Below are 11,416 nucleotides of genomic sequence, written 5' to 3'. Positions count from 1 at the left end.
AGAAAAATATTAGCGGAACTGAATTGATTATGCTTTTAGCTTTGAAGAGGGATGTTGTGCAGATCATCTAATTGAGGTATAGAAAAGTATTTATGGCACGGAATATAATGTTATATTCAGGAGGGAGAGAGGGACGGAATGCTGAGGCACAACAAATTTGCCATATGCTTGTTTAGTTTCTGTAATGAAGAATGAATTGTAATCAGGCAAGCAAAGTCATGAATGGATTGTCTCACGATTCCCAGGCATACTTTACACATGCCTGGCTATTTCACGTAATAGATCAAAAGTATTGCCTTTGATTCTTTTTCACTAAATCAGTATCCCTTGGTTGGAAACCTTTATGCCTTTGACAAGAAGCGTATGTACGTGACTGATCTATGAACACTTCTTTTAACCTTCTTTAAGCACGACAATCCTACTTTCTTTGGATTTTTTATGGAAGTGAAGCCTTTCATCTTGATACCATTCTTGTTGTTTAATGCAGTCGAACAGACTTGTGTAGAAGCGATTTGTTAAAACGTAGCATACCTTGCTTTTATACTTTGCTTCTCTATTCCAGAAATTCGGTGTTCCTTTTTTAAACTGACTACTCAACCAACTTGTTCTGCAATTGTTAAAAATTGCATTTGTACATCTGCAGCGGTCTCTGTCCCAACATCCTCCATAAAATTGTACCATTTAGTTTAGATGGAATTCTAGAGGCGAGAGCTGGGTTCCTGTTCCTTCTCCGTTGCTAATGTTGCACATCGTGCAGTGTAGCATTGATTCAAGGGATGAGGTGATGTGGAATGCTTGGTTTTAGGTACTGGTCATTCCAACCAATGACAGGACTCAGACACAAGTCATAGACAACTCTAGACTGTCATTGGAACATTGGACATTAAAAACTACTGTAGAATTGCATGTAAACATGGGTGACAAACTGCATTAATATTTCCCATGATTACAAGCATCTGATAATGCCACAAAATACTCCTGCCAGAAATATGCAAAACACTTTTGCTTTAATTAAACTAATAATCCCATTACAAATTGCCTTACTTGCAAAGCCTAGATGTTTTTGTGTCACCGTCAGAGTGGTAAATGTGACGGATCCTTCCTGAGTCATCGATTTAAAATGCATTTACAAGTTCAAAAGTCATTCGAGTTTATTTAACCATTCGCCCCATTGAGTCAACTCCGCCATTTAATCATGGCTCATCTATCTTTCCTTCCCGACCCCATTCTCCTACTTTCTCCCATAACCTTTGACACCCTTCCTAATCAAGAACATGTCAATCTCTGCTTTAAGTATACCCAATGACATGGCCTCCACAGCCACCTGTGGCAATGAATTCCACAGATTCACCACTCTCTGACTGAAGAAATTCATCCTTATCTTTCTATAGGTATGTCCTTTTATTCCGAGGCTGTGCCCTGTGGTCCGAGACGCTCCCACTAGTGGAAACATCCTCTCCACATCCACCCTATCCAGGATATCAATATTCTGTAAGTTTCAATGAGGTCCTCTCTTGTCCTTCCAAACTCCAGTGAGTGCAGGTCTTGAGTGGTCAAACGCTCATACGTTAACCCAATCATCCCTGGGATCATTCTCGTAAACCACCACTGGATGTCGGCACAGCCGGTCCCCACCTCGGATGTAGGCCCAAAACTGCTCACAATACTCCAAATGCAGTCTGACCAGTGCCTTCTAAAGCCGCAGCATTACATCCATGTTTTTATATTCTAATTCTCTCGAAATAAATGCTTTTAGATCCCTTGCCAGGCTTTGTTTTCTCCCCCTCCCCCCTCTAGACAAGCCTGTCGGACACCTTCTTCACACTTATGTTCTGCCTCCACAATCAGCAATACTGAAAAACTGCAACTCTTCCCGCCAGTTTTTAAAACCTTTTTCTTGTTAAAAAGCAGACTTAATTCCAGCAATATGGCTCTTCTCCCTCTGGCTTCAATTTTTGCATTAGAAATAATCCCAGTGATCCTCTGCTTCCATTGTATTTGATACTCCCACACTCTGGCCAGGGACCCCATCCACATCTGTGCTTTCTGCAGATTCACTCTCATGAAGTGATCTTGCATCTCCCAAAGTAACTGTTGGTGCAAGTGCATCCAACACTAGATGGGTTAGTTCAAATTACTCAGCATCATATCTGGTAAGGTACACAAAAATGCTGGAGAAACTCAGCGGGTGCAGCAGCATCTATGGAGCGAAGGAGATAGGCAATGTTACGGGCCGAAACCCTTCTTGAGACTGATAGGGCGGTGGGTGGAAGCGGGGAGAAGAAAGGAAAAAGGAGGAGGAGGAGCCCGAGGGCTGAGGTAGGAAGGGGAGGAGACAGCAAGGGTAAACAGAATTGTGAGAATCCAATGTTCATGCCACCAGGATGCAGACTCCCCAAGCGGAATATGAGGTGCTGTTCCTCCAATTTCCGGTGTTGCTCACTCTGGCCGTGGAGGAGGCCTAGGACAGAGAGGTCGGATACGGAATGGGAGGGGGAGTTGAAGTGCTGAGCCACCGGGATGTCAGGTTGGTTAGTGCGGACCGAGCGGAGGTGTTCGGCGAAACGATCGCCAAGCCTACGCTTGGTCTCATCGATATACATCAGCTGACATCTAGAGCAGCGGATGCAATAGATGAGGTTGGAGGAAGGGGTGGAGCGGGAGTGAAGGGAAGGGAAGAATTGGCAAGGGAGTTATGGAGGGATCGGTCTTTGCGGAAGGCAGACAGGGGGGCAGATGGGAAGATGTGGCGAGTGGTGGGGTCACGTTGAATAGAATAGAATAGCCTTTTATTGTCATCCAGACCGAAGTCTGAACGAAATTTAAGCAGTCATACATATAATACAATACAATAAAAAACAACAATAAACACATATTAACATCCACCACAGTGAGTCCACCCAACATCTCCTCACTGTGATGGAGGCAAAAGTCTTAGGGCTGCAGTCTCTTCCCTCCTCTTCTCCTTCTGCGCTGAGGCGATACCCCCCGGGCGATGTTAAAACCTGTCCTCGCGGCTCAAACACCGCGGCCCGGGGTAGTCGAAGCTGCCGTCCACCAGTCCTGCTGACGCAGCCGCTGGCCCGCGGCCGAACCCCCGGTCTCAGGCCACCGCCACCAGAACTGCCGTCCCAGCCCCCGGAGCATCGTTCCAGCCCCGAGCCGGATCGCCCTCACGTGAGTACTGCCACCGTCTCAGCCTCGCGCCAGGCCGCCGCTCCTCCCTCAGGCTGGGCCGCCCCGACCGGGCACCGCTCCTCCCTCAGGCTGGGCCGCCCCGACTGGGCGCCGCTCCTCCCTCAGGCTGGGCCGCCCCGACCGGGCACCGCTCCTCCCTCAGGCTGGGCCGCCCCGACTGGGCGCCGCTCCTACCTCAGGCTGGGCCGCCCCGACCGGGCGCCGCTCCTCCCTCAGGCTGGGAACGCCGTACCTCCCCGAGCTCGGCTACTCCGACGGGAGCACCGTTCCTTCCTCGGGCCGGCCGTCACAGCCCCTCACGAAAGCCCTGTTCCAGCCCCGAGCCGGGCCGTCCTCACGGGAGCGAGCTCAGTGCGAGTCCTGGCGGGCTCTGCCTCCTGAGCCTCGAGGTCGCCAGCTCCGCCATTAGGCCTCAGCGCAGACGCAGGAGATAAGGGGAATACGACAAAAAAGTCGCATTCCCCCGCAGGGAGAGACAGCAAGCCCCGTTTCAACCCCCCCCCAAAACACAAACTAAAAACCAAAACTAGACTAACCAAAACGAAAATAAACAACCCAAAAAACACAAAACAAACAGGACTGCCGGAGAGCCGCTGCAGCCAGAGCCGCGCTGCCACTAGTAGCAAAGGTGGCAAAACTGATGTATTTGTTGTATGTGCCGGCTAGTGGGGCGAAAGGTGAGGACCAGGGGGACTCTGCCCTTGTGACGAGTGGGGGGATGGGGAGAGAGAGCAGTGTTATGGGGTATGGTGACCCTGGTGCGAGCCTCATCTATAGTAGGGGAGGGGAACCCCTGTTCCCTGAAGAATGAGGGCATTTGCGATGCCCTGGTGTGGAACACCTCATCCTGGGAGCAGATGCGGCGTAGACGGAGGAATTGGGAATAGGGGATGGAGTCCTTACAGTGGGTTTATAGTGGATGTCGGTCAGAAGTCTATCACCTGCGTTGGAGATAGTGAGGTCAAGGAATGGTAGGGACGTGGCGGAAATTGTCCAGGTGTATTTGAGTGCCGGATGGAAGTTAGTGGTGAAGTGGATGAAGTCAGTCAATTGTGTGCGGGTGCAGGAGGTGGCACCAAAGCAATCGTCGATGTAGCGGAGGTAGAGGTCGGGGATGGGGCCATGGTACGCCTCGAACAAGGATTGTTCGACGCACCCGACAAAGAGGCAGGCGTAGCTGGGGCCCATGCGCGTGCCCATAGCTACGCCTTGTATTTGGAAGAAATGGGAGAAGTCAAACGAGAAGTTATTGAGGGTAAGGACCAGTGGACGGGTATAGGTTGCACCTCCGGTCGAGGAGGAACCGGAGGGCTTTGAGACCATCCTGGTGGGGGATGGAGGTGTAGAGTGACTGGACGTCCATGGTGAAGATGAGTGGATTGGAGTCTAGAGAATGGAATGTGCAGAGACGACGGAGAGTGTCTGAGGTGTCTTGAACATAGGTAGGGAGGGATTTAACCAAGGGGGATAGGATGGAGGTATGTGGAAATGAGTTCGGTAGGGCACAAACAGTTAGAGACAATGGGCCTGCCAGGACAGTCAGGTATATGGATTTTGGGGAGAAGGTAAATCGGGCCGTGCGGGGCTGGGGAACGATGAGGTTGGAGGCTCGGGGGGGGCAGGGTGTCGGAGTTGATGAAGTCGGTGATGGTGCTAGAGATAGTGGCCTGGTGCTCGTCAGTGGGGTCATGGTCCAGGGGTAAGTAGGAGGAGGTGTCCGAGAGTTTGCGTGTGGCCTCGGTTTTGTAGAGATCGACGCGCCAGACTAACACGGCACCTCCCTTGTCGGCAGGTTTGATAACCCAGTCTGGGTTGTTGTGGAGTGAGTCGATGTCAGTACATTCGGGGGGATAGTACGTTGCGGCTGCGATGTCGGATGGGACCGGTGCGGCGATGAGGTTAAGCGGTCCCGGGGGGAGGCGAGGTTCGGCTGTCGCGTTATCGTGGCGATAGTCGGAGGAATCGGCGAGTGGGAGGAAGCCCGAGTTACCATTGACGCGGCGAGGCTGGGCGTCATCGGTGGGCAGGTGAATGTCGGTGGCAACATCGACGTGGAGGTCGGCGAAGGCGGTGTCCTGGCGAGTACTGGAGGCGCTGCTCTTGGCCAAGATGGCGTCGCTGGACTCAGGCAGGCGGCGCGGGCCAGAGTTGGGGCCGGAGCCTGCGGGCGGTCGAGTCGCGGAGTGTCAGCGACGGGAGCGGCCTGGAGGCGGGCTAATTTCAGGTCCTTGGTGGAGTTAAGGTGGGCTAGGAATCGTTGATTGAAGAGGTGGATACAATACAATACAATACAATACAATACAATACAATACCTACACTACCTTTTATTTGTCATGTTGCCATAACAATATATGGCAACATGGCTGTCCAGGCTCACAAAATAGTCAAGGGCCGGTTTGAACAATTCCAAAGTGGATTTGCCACACTAAAGGGGTACAAGGTAATGTCAGCATACAAGAGGGCTAAAAATCTGAAGGACATCCTGGTCAGTACAAGTCTACACACAGCCCCAGACTGTGGGCAGAGATGGTGTGGGGCCTGCACCCACTTAGTAATAGCCAAAAATATAGAGAACAGTGTAACAGGGAAGAGAGGCCAGATAGCGCAGAGTATAACCTGTGAGCAAAAGAATATGGTGTATGCAATTAGATGTAAAGAGTGCAACTTACTGTACATAGGCGAAACAGGCAACAGCATCAGAGTCAGACTGACAGGACACCTCAGCAACATCACAAGGGGGGACCAATCCATACCCATTAGCAGACACTTCCAGCAACATGGGATCCAGTCCCTAGAGATCGTGGGCCTGGAAACAAACATAAATTGGACAATAGGGAGACGGAAGAGAGCAGAGAGGCTGTGGATTGAAGCTCTACAGACGAAAGAGCCCAATGGCCTAAACCTTGCATAAACTCAAACCTAGGGTGGATCCTGACTGACTCCCACAAATCTATGGAAGGGCAAGTGTGAGGCAAATAGATTTGGACAGGGTGATGAAACCGTGGGCCAAATACCAAGTGACAGTACATGGTGAAAAGGAATCCCCAGGAGGAGATCGATAAGCACCAGAGGGCATGTTTCCCACTGTCCGATAAATCACAACCCTGGCGGATCTTCCGGCGGATGAAGTATAGTTGGGGTCCGTTGCAGGTCTGGGTGAGTGAGGCCCGAAGTTACAGGAGAGTCAATGCGAGGTCCTGCTGCTGCCGGCGCATCGCGGCCAGGGTAGATCTCAGTGCCCGGTTAGAGAATGGTTGTGTATGCCGGTAGATAGCCAGTCGATACCGATAGTCTGGCTTGGGTCCGTACTGGGAGGTAGGGAACTATCATATCTGGTAAATTGCTTATGACAATTGTGATTGAATTGTTGTTGGAGAAATTAGTTAATTCATGTTACTGTCATAATTAATCCTCCCAATCGGAACAGAAACTCAACCACAAGTGATCATCATTTTAATACACATTTGGTTTTGTATATTAACTCCTGAATGTTCCTGATCCTATACCCACCTTTCTCAGCTGTGGTATTTTCACAATTGTTTATTGGTTCTTACAAATCAGTTCTCCATGCTATTTGCTTTTAAGAACAAAGTTTTCCCTGGGAGCCACACTTTACCTACATACTTGTGCACTAGAGCGTACTCCGAAAGGCATCATTGCTGTAGGGATGAGTTTTTAAGTGGAGATGGCATCTTGGCTCCCGTCATCGTCTCACAAAAGACAGAGCACCTGCCTCGTAGTACATGTGATAATGTCCTGTTGACTTCTTGTCCTGCAGGTCAGTTATAAAAGCTAGTCCTAGCACAATGGAGGTGTGGGGAAAGAATATCTAGCTTGTTTCAGTGGAATGCAAAACAGGTGGGCTGCTTTGAGTAATGATCTCAACTATGGGAATGCTGTTGGAGATGCATTAATTGATGCAAATGGATAGAATGCTATCAAGCTCCTGCCTTGCATCTGGTTGCAAACTTCGGGACATGAGTAGATGGGTTACTACAATCCCTGACCAGCTCTTGTAGCCACAGTCATTGTGTTTGATCTAGTTGAGTTCTGGCCAGTGACCACCCCAGAATGTTGGTGTGATTTGGCAATGCTAATGCGATTGAACATCAACTGCAAGAGGTTCGATTCTCCATTTCTGGAGCTGATCTTTGATTCTTCTGTGTATGAATGTTACTTGCCACTGTTTAGTCTACGCTGAATGTTGTCCAGATTCAGCTGAATTCTGGACATGAACTATTTAAGTTTCTAAAGATTATAGAGTGATACAGTGTGGAAACAGGCCCTTCTGCCCAACTTGCTCACACCAGCCAACATGTCCCAGCATTAGTCCCGCCTGCCTGTGTTTGGTCCATATCCCTCCAAACTGGTCCTATCCATGTACCTGTCTAATTGTTTCTCAAATGTTGGGAAAGTCCCAGTCTCAACTACCTCTTCTGGCAGCTCGTTCCATACACCCATCACCCTTTGTGTGATAAAGTTACCCCTGTAGTGGCACCAAACGTGGTGAATAAGGCCAGACGTCAGGCAGGTTCAAACAGTCGTCGACATTCCAGTGAATATAAGCCAATTATCTCCCACCTGCATTGTATTTCACTCATTTTCTCTCATTATCTGACAGCTTTGTCTCTTTTATATTTCCAGTGTTTATCCTCCCATCCACCAATAAAACCTCCTCGCCTCTATCCACCTCTAAGTGAACGGGTCCTTTTCAGAATGGCAGGCAGTGGCGAGTGGGGCCACAACTGTTTACCATATATATTAATGATTTGGAAGAGGAAATTAGGAGCAACACTAGCAAGTTTGCAGATGATACAAAGCTGGGTGGCAGTGTGAACTGTGAAGAGGATATTAGGAGGTTGCAGGGTGTCCTGGACATGTTGAGTGAGTGGGCAGATGCGTGGCAGATGCAGTATAATATAGATAAATGTGAGGTTATTCACTTTGGCGGCAAAAACAAGGGGGCAGATTATTATCTCTATGGGGTTAGATTAGGTAACGGGGAGGTGCAGCGAGATCTGGGCGTCCTTGTACACCGGTCAATGAAAGTTGGCGTGCAGATGCAGCAGGCAGTAAAGAAAGCTAATGGAATGTTGGCCTTCATAACAAGAGGATTTCAGTATAGGAGTAAAGAGGTTCTTCTGCAGTTGTATAGAGCTCTGGTGAGACCACATCTGGAATATTGTATACAGTTTTGGTCTCCTAATTTGAGGAAGGACATCCTTGTGCTGGAGGCAGTGCAGTGTAGGTTCACGAGGATCCCTGGGATGGCGGGACTGTCATATGAGGAAAGATTAAAAAGACTAGGCTTGTATTTACTGGAGTTTAGGATGAGGGGGGATCTTATAGAAACATATAACATTATAAAAGGACTGGCCAAACTCAATGCAGGAAAAATGTTCCCAATATTGGGCGAGTCCAGAACCAGGGGCCACTGTCTTAGAATAACGGGGAGGTCATTTTAGACTGAGGTGAGAAAAAACGTTTTCACCCAGAGAGTTGTGAATTTAAGGAATTCCCTGTTTCTATAAGATCCCCTCATCCTTCTAAACTCTAGTGAATACAAGCTAAACTCCAATGAATACAAGATGCATGGTTTCATTGTCTTCACCTATTGAAAGAATTAAACATAGCAGGTATGTGCAATATGAATTAGATAGCTGCTACCTAAAGATGCCAGTAAAATACAAATCAAGTCACATTCTTTCTGAATGGGGATTATGCATTACATATTAAAACAAGTAAAGCTTACAGTTTGAAGAAATATGCATGCAGTGATTTGTTCTTACCCAGTGACATAGTTCTCCATCATTTTTCAGTAGAAGCTTCTTTAAGCGAATGTTTCGGTGCAGACAGGTTTTCACGTTGGTTCCTTGTCGTTTTCTTCAATTTAAAACCTTTCCTTGTGTCAGACAGAAGAAATTATTTTTCACACAAAGCGTCCTGTACAGTATTGCCATATCCCTGATCCTCGATTAGCAAATGTACAGAAACAGTCTGCAGAGCCCGTATGCAAGAGGCGCCATATTTAAGTGCCATTTTAAAAGTCCACGCTCTCGATCTTATGACACATCCCGACACATCCTAGGCTGTTGTGGGCCTCCGGCCATCTCCTTCCTTGGACGGGGCCCGTTCCCTCTCTCCAGGAATGCTGCCTGCGTGTGCTGTTTTTACTGTGGATCATGCATGGTATTGAAGATGCACTGAGCTGGCATGTCATCATTTTTGGACATACCTGAAGCTGCCCTTCTGCACTCCTCATTGAACCATTCTTGATCCGCTGGCTTGACTGAAAAGAAGAGAAAAATGAGGAATCTGCTAAGTCATGACATTGTAGAATGTGGTGGGTTGTATTTCTGCTGATGCCCCACAGTAATTGTTGGAGAGTTAAGAGTGTTTAATTGTCGTATGTACCGTTAACAGAACAATTAAATTCTTGCAGCTAGCAGCTTAACAGGCTTGACTCACACACACAGATAAACCATGAATTAAAAAATGGAACACATTTATAACCATAATACTAGGTAGCCATAATAATGCAAAAGCGGGAGTCCTGCGCTCGGTCTCGCTGATATATAAGAGTCCACACCTGGATGGACTTGCAGAAAAGGTGAATGTGTTCATGTATGAATTTCCCCCTTCACTTTCAGAGAGCACATTACAGGTACACCTAGAACAGCAGATACAGTAAATGTGGTTGGAGGTGGTGCGAGTGAACCACTGCCTCACCTGAAAAGGTTGTTGGGGTCCTTGGATGGAGTAGAGGAGGGAAGAAAAGTTCACCTCCTGCTCGGGTGTTGCTTGGGAAAGGACTTGGAGAAGAGGAGGTTTGGGAAGGGACGAGTTAACCAGGGAGTTACAGAGGGAACAGAGGTCTCTGCGGAAAGTGGTGGAATCGGGAAGATGTGGCTAGTGGTGGGATCCCGTTGGAGGTGGCGAAAATGTCGGAGGATTATCTGCTGTATTGGACGACCTGAGGGACTCTGTCCCTGTCACAACTGGGGGGAAGGGGAGCAAGAGCGGAGCTGCGGGTTACCGAGGAGAGGCGTCCCTAATCAATGGGGACATCTCGGATGTCCTGGTATGGAATACCTCATCTTGGGCTCAGATGCGGCGTAGACGGAGGAATTGGGAGTAGGGGATAGAGTCTTTACAGGAAGCAGGGTGGTAAGACATGTAGTCTAGATAGATGTGGGAGTCATTGTCAGTTGATAGTCTATCTCCTGTGATGGAGACGGTGAGATTAAGAAAAGGTAGGGAGATGTAGGAGATGGTCCAAGTGTATCTTGAGTGCAGGATGGTAGCACCAATCTAGTCGTCAATGTAGCGGTGGTGGATGTGGATGCTGCTCCTCTTGGCAGCTATGGCATTGCGTGTCTTAGCCCCATGGTGGTAGGGCAGGTGGCATGGTCCAGTAGTGGTGCTGCAGCGGTCGATGTGAGGAGTGTCAATGGAGGGGCTGGTCTGGAGACGTGCAAGCTTGTGATCCTTAGTGGAGCCCAGATAGGCAAAGAAGCGTTTGTTGAGAACGTGGATCTGGTATCGAATGAAGTAAAGTTCGGGTACATTGCAGGACTGGTTTAAAGTTGCCAAGGTTTGTGATATATAGTGCGATGGTTGCTGTTAGTCTTGACCTGGAGGTCATGGTTTTCAGGCTTCTGTACCACTTCCTGTACCACTTTCCTGATGGTAGGCGTGAAATAAGAACATGGCCAGGGAGGTGTGGGTCTTAGATAGAAACATAGACATAGAAACATGGAAATTAGGTGCAGGAGTAGGCCATTCGGCCCTTCGAGGCTGCACAGCCATTCAATATGATCATGGTTGATCATCCAACTCAGTATCCTGTACCTGCCTTCTCTCCATACCCCCTGATCCCTTTAGCCACAATGGACACATCTAACTCCCTCTTAAATATAGCCAATGAACTGGCCTCAACTACCTTCTGTGGCAGCGAATTCCAGAGATTCACCACTCTCTGTGTGAACAATGTTTTTCTCATCTCGGCCCTAAACGATTTCCCCCTTATCCTTAAACTGTGACCCCTTGTTCTGGACTTCCCCAACATCGGGAACAATCTTCCTGCATCTAGCCAGTTCAACCTCTTAAGAATGTTTAAGTTTCTATAAGATCCCTAGATGATAGTGCCTGCCCTTTTTGAGGCAGCACCTCCAAAAAATCCTTTTGACGTTAGGGATGTTAGTACCTGTGATGATCC

General features: G+C 48.5%; 1 long non-coding RNA gene across 1 annotated transcript; it reads right to left on the bottom strand.

Annotated features, from left to right (window-relative positions):
• Nucleotides 1-7,226: 7,226 nt before the first annotated feature.
• Nucleotides 7,227-10,760, bottom strand: LOC116968031. The gene is made up of 3 exons (XR_004410384.1): nucleotides 10,729-10,760; nucleotides 7,901-7,905; nucleotides 7,227-7,237 (listed from the first exon to the last, which is right to left on the bottom strand). It is a non-coding gene; the product is annotated as an uncharacterized LOC116968031 (long non-coding RNA).
• Nucleotides 10,761-11,416: the final 656 nt, after the last annotated feature.

This window comes from Amblyraja radiata, chromosome 43, assembly GCF_010909765.2.
Source record: "Amblyraja radiata isolate CabotCenter1 chromosome 43, sAmbRad1.1.pri, whole genome shotgun sequence".
In the NCBI taxonomy this organism is placed as follows: Eukaryota; Metazoa; Chordata; class Chondrichthyes; order Rajiformes; family Rajidae; genus Amblyraja; species Amblyraja radiata.
The sequence above is the reverse complement of the archived record's forward strand: the minus strand, read 5'-3'. Positions and strand labels throughout refer to the sequence as shown.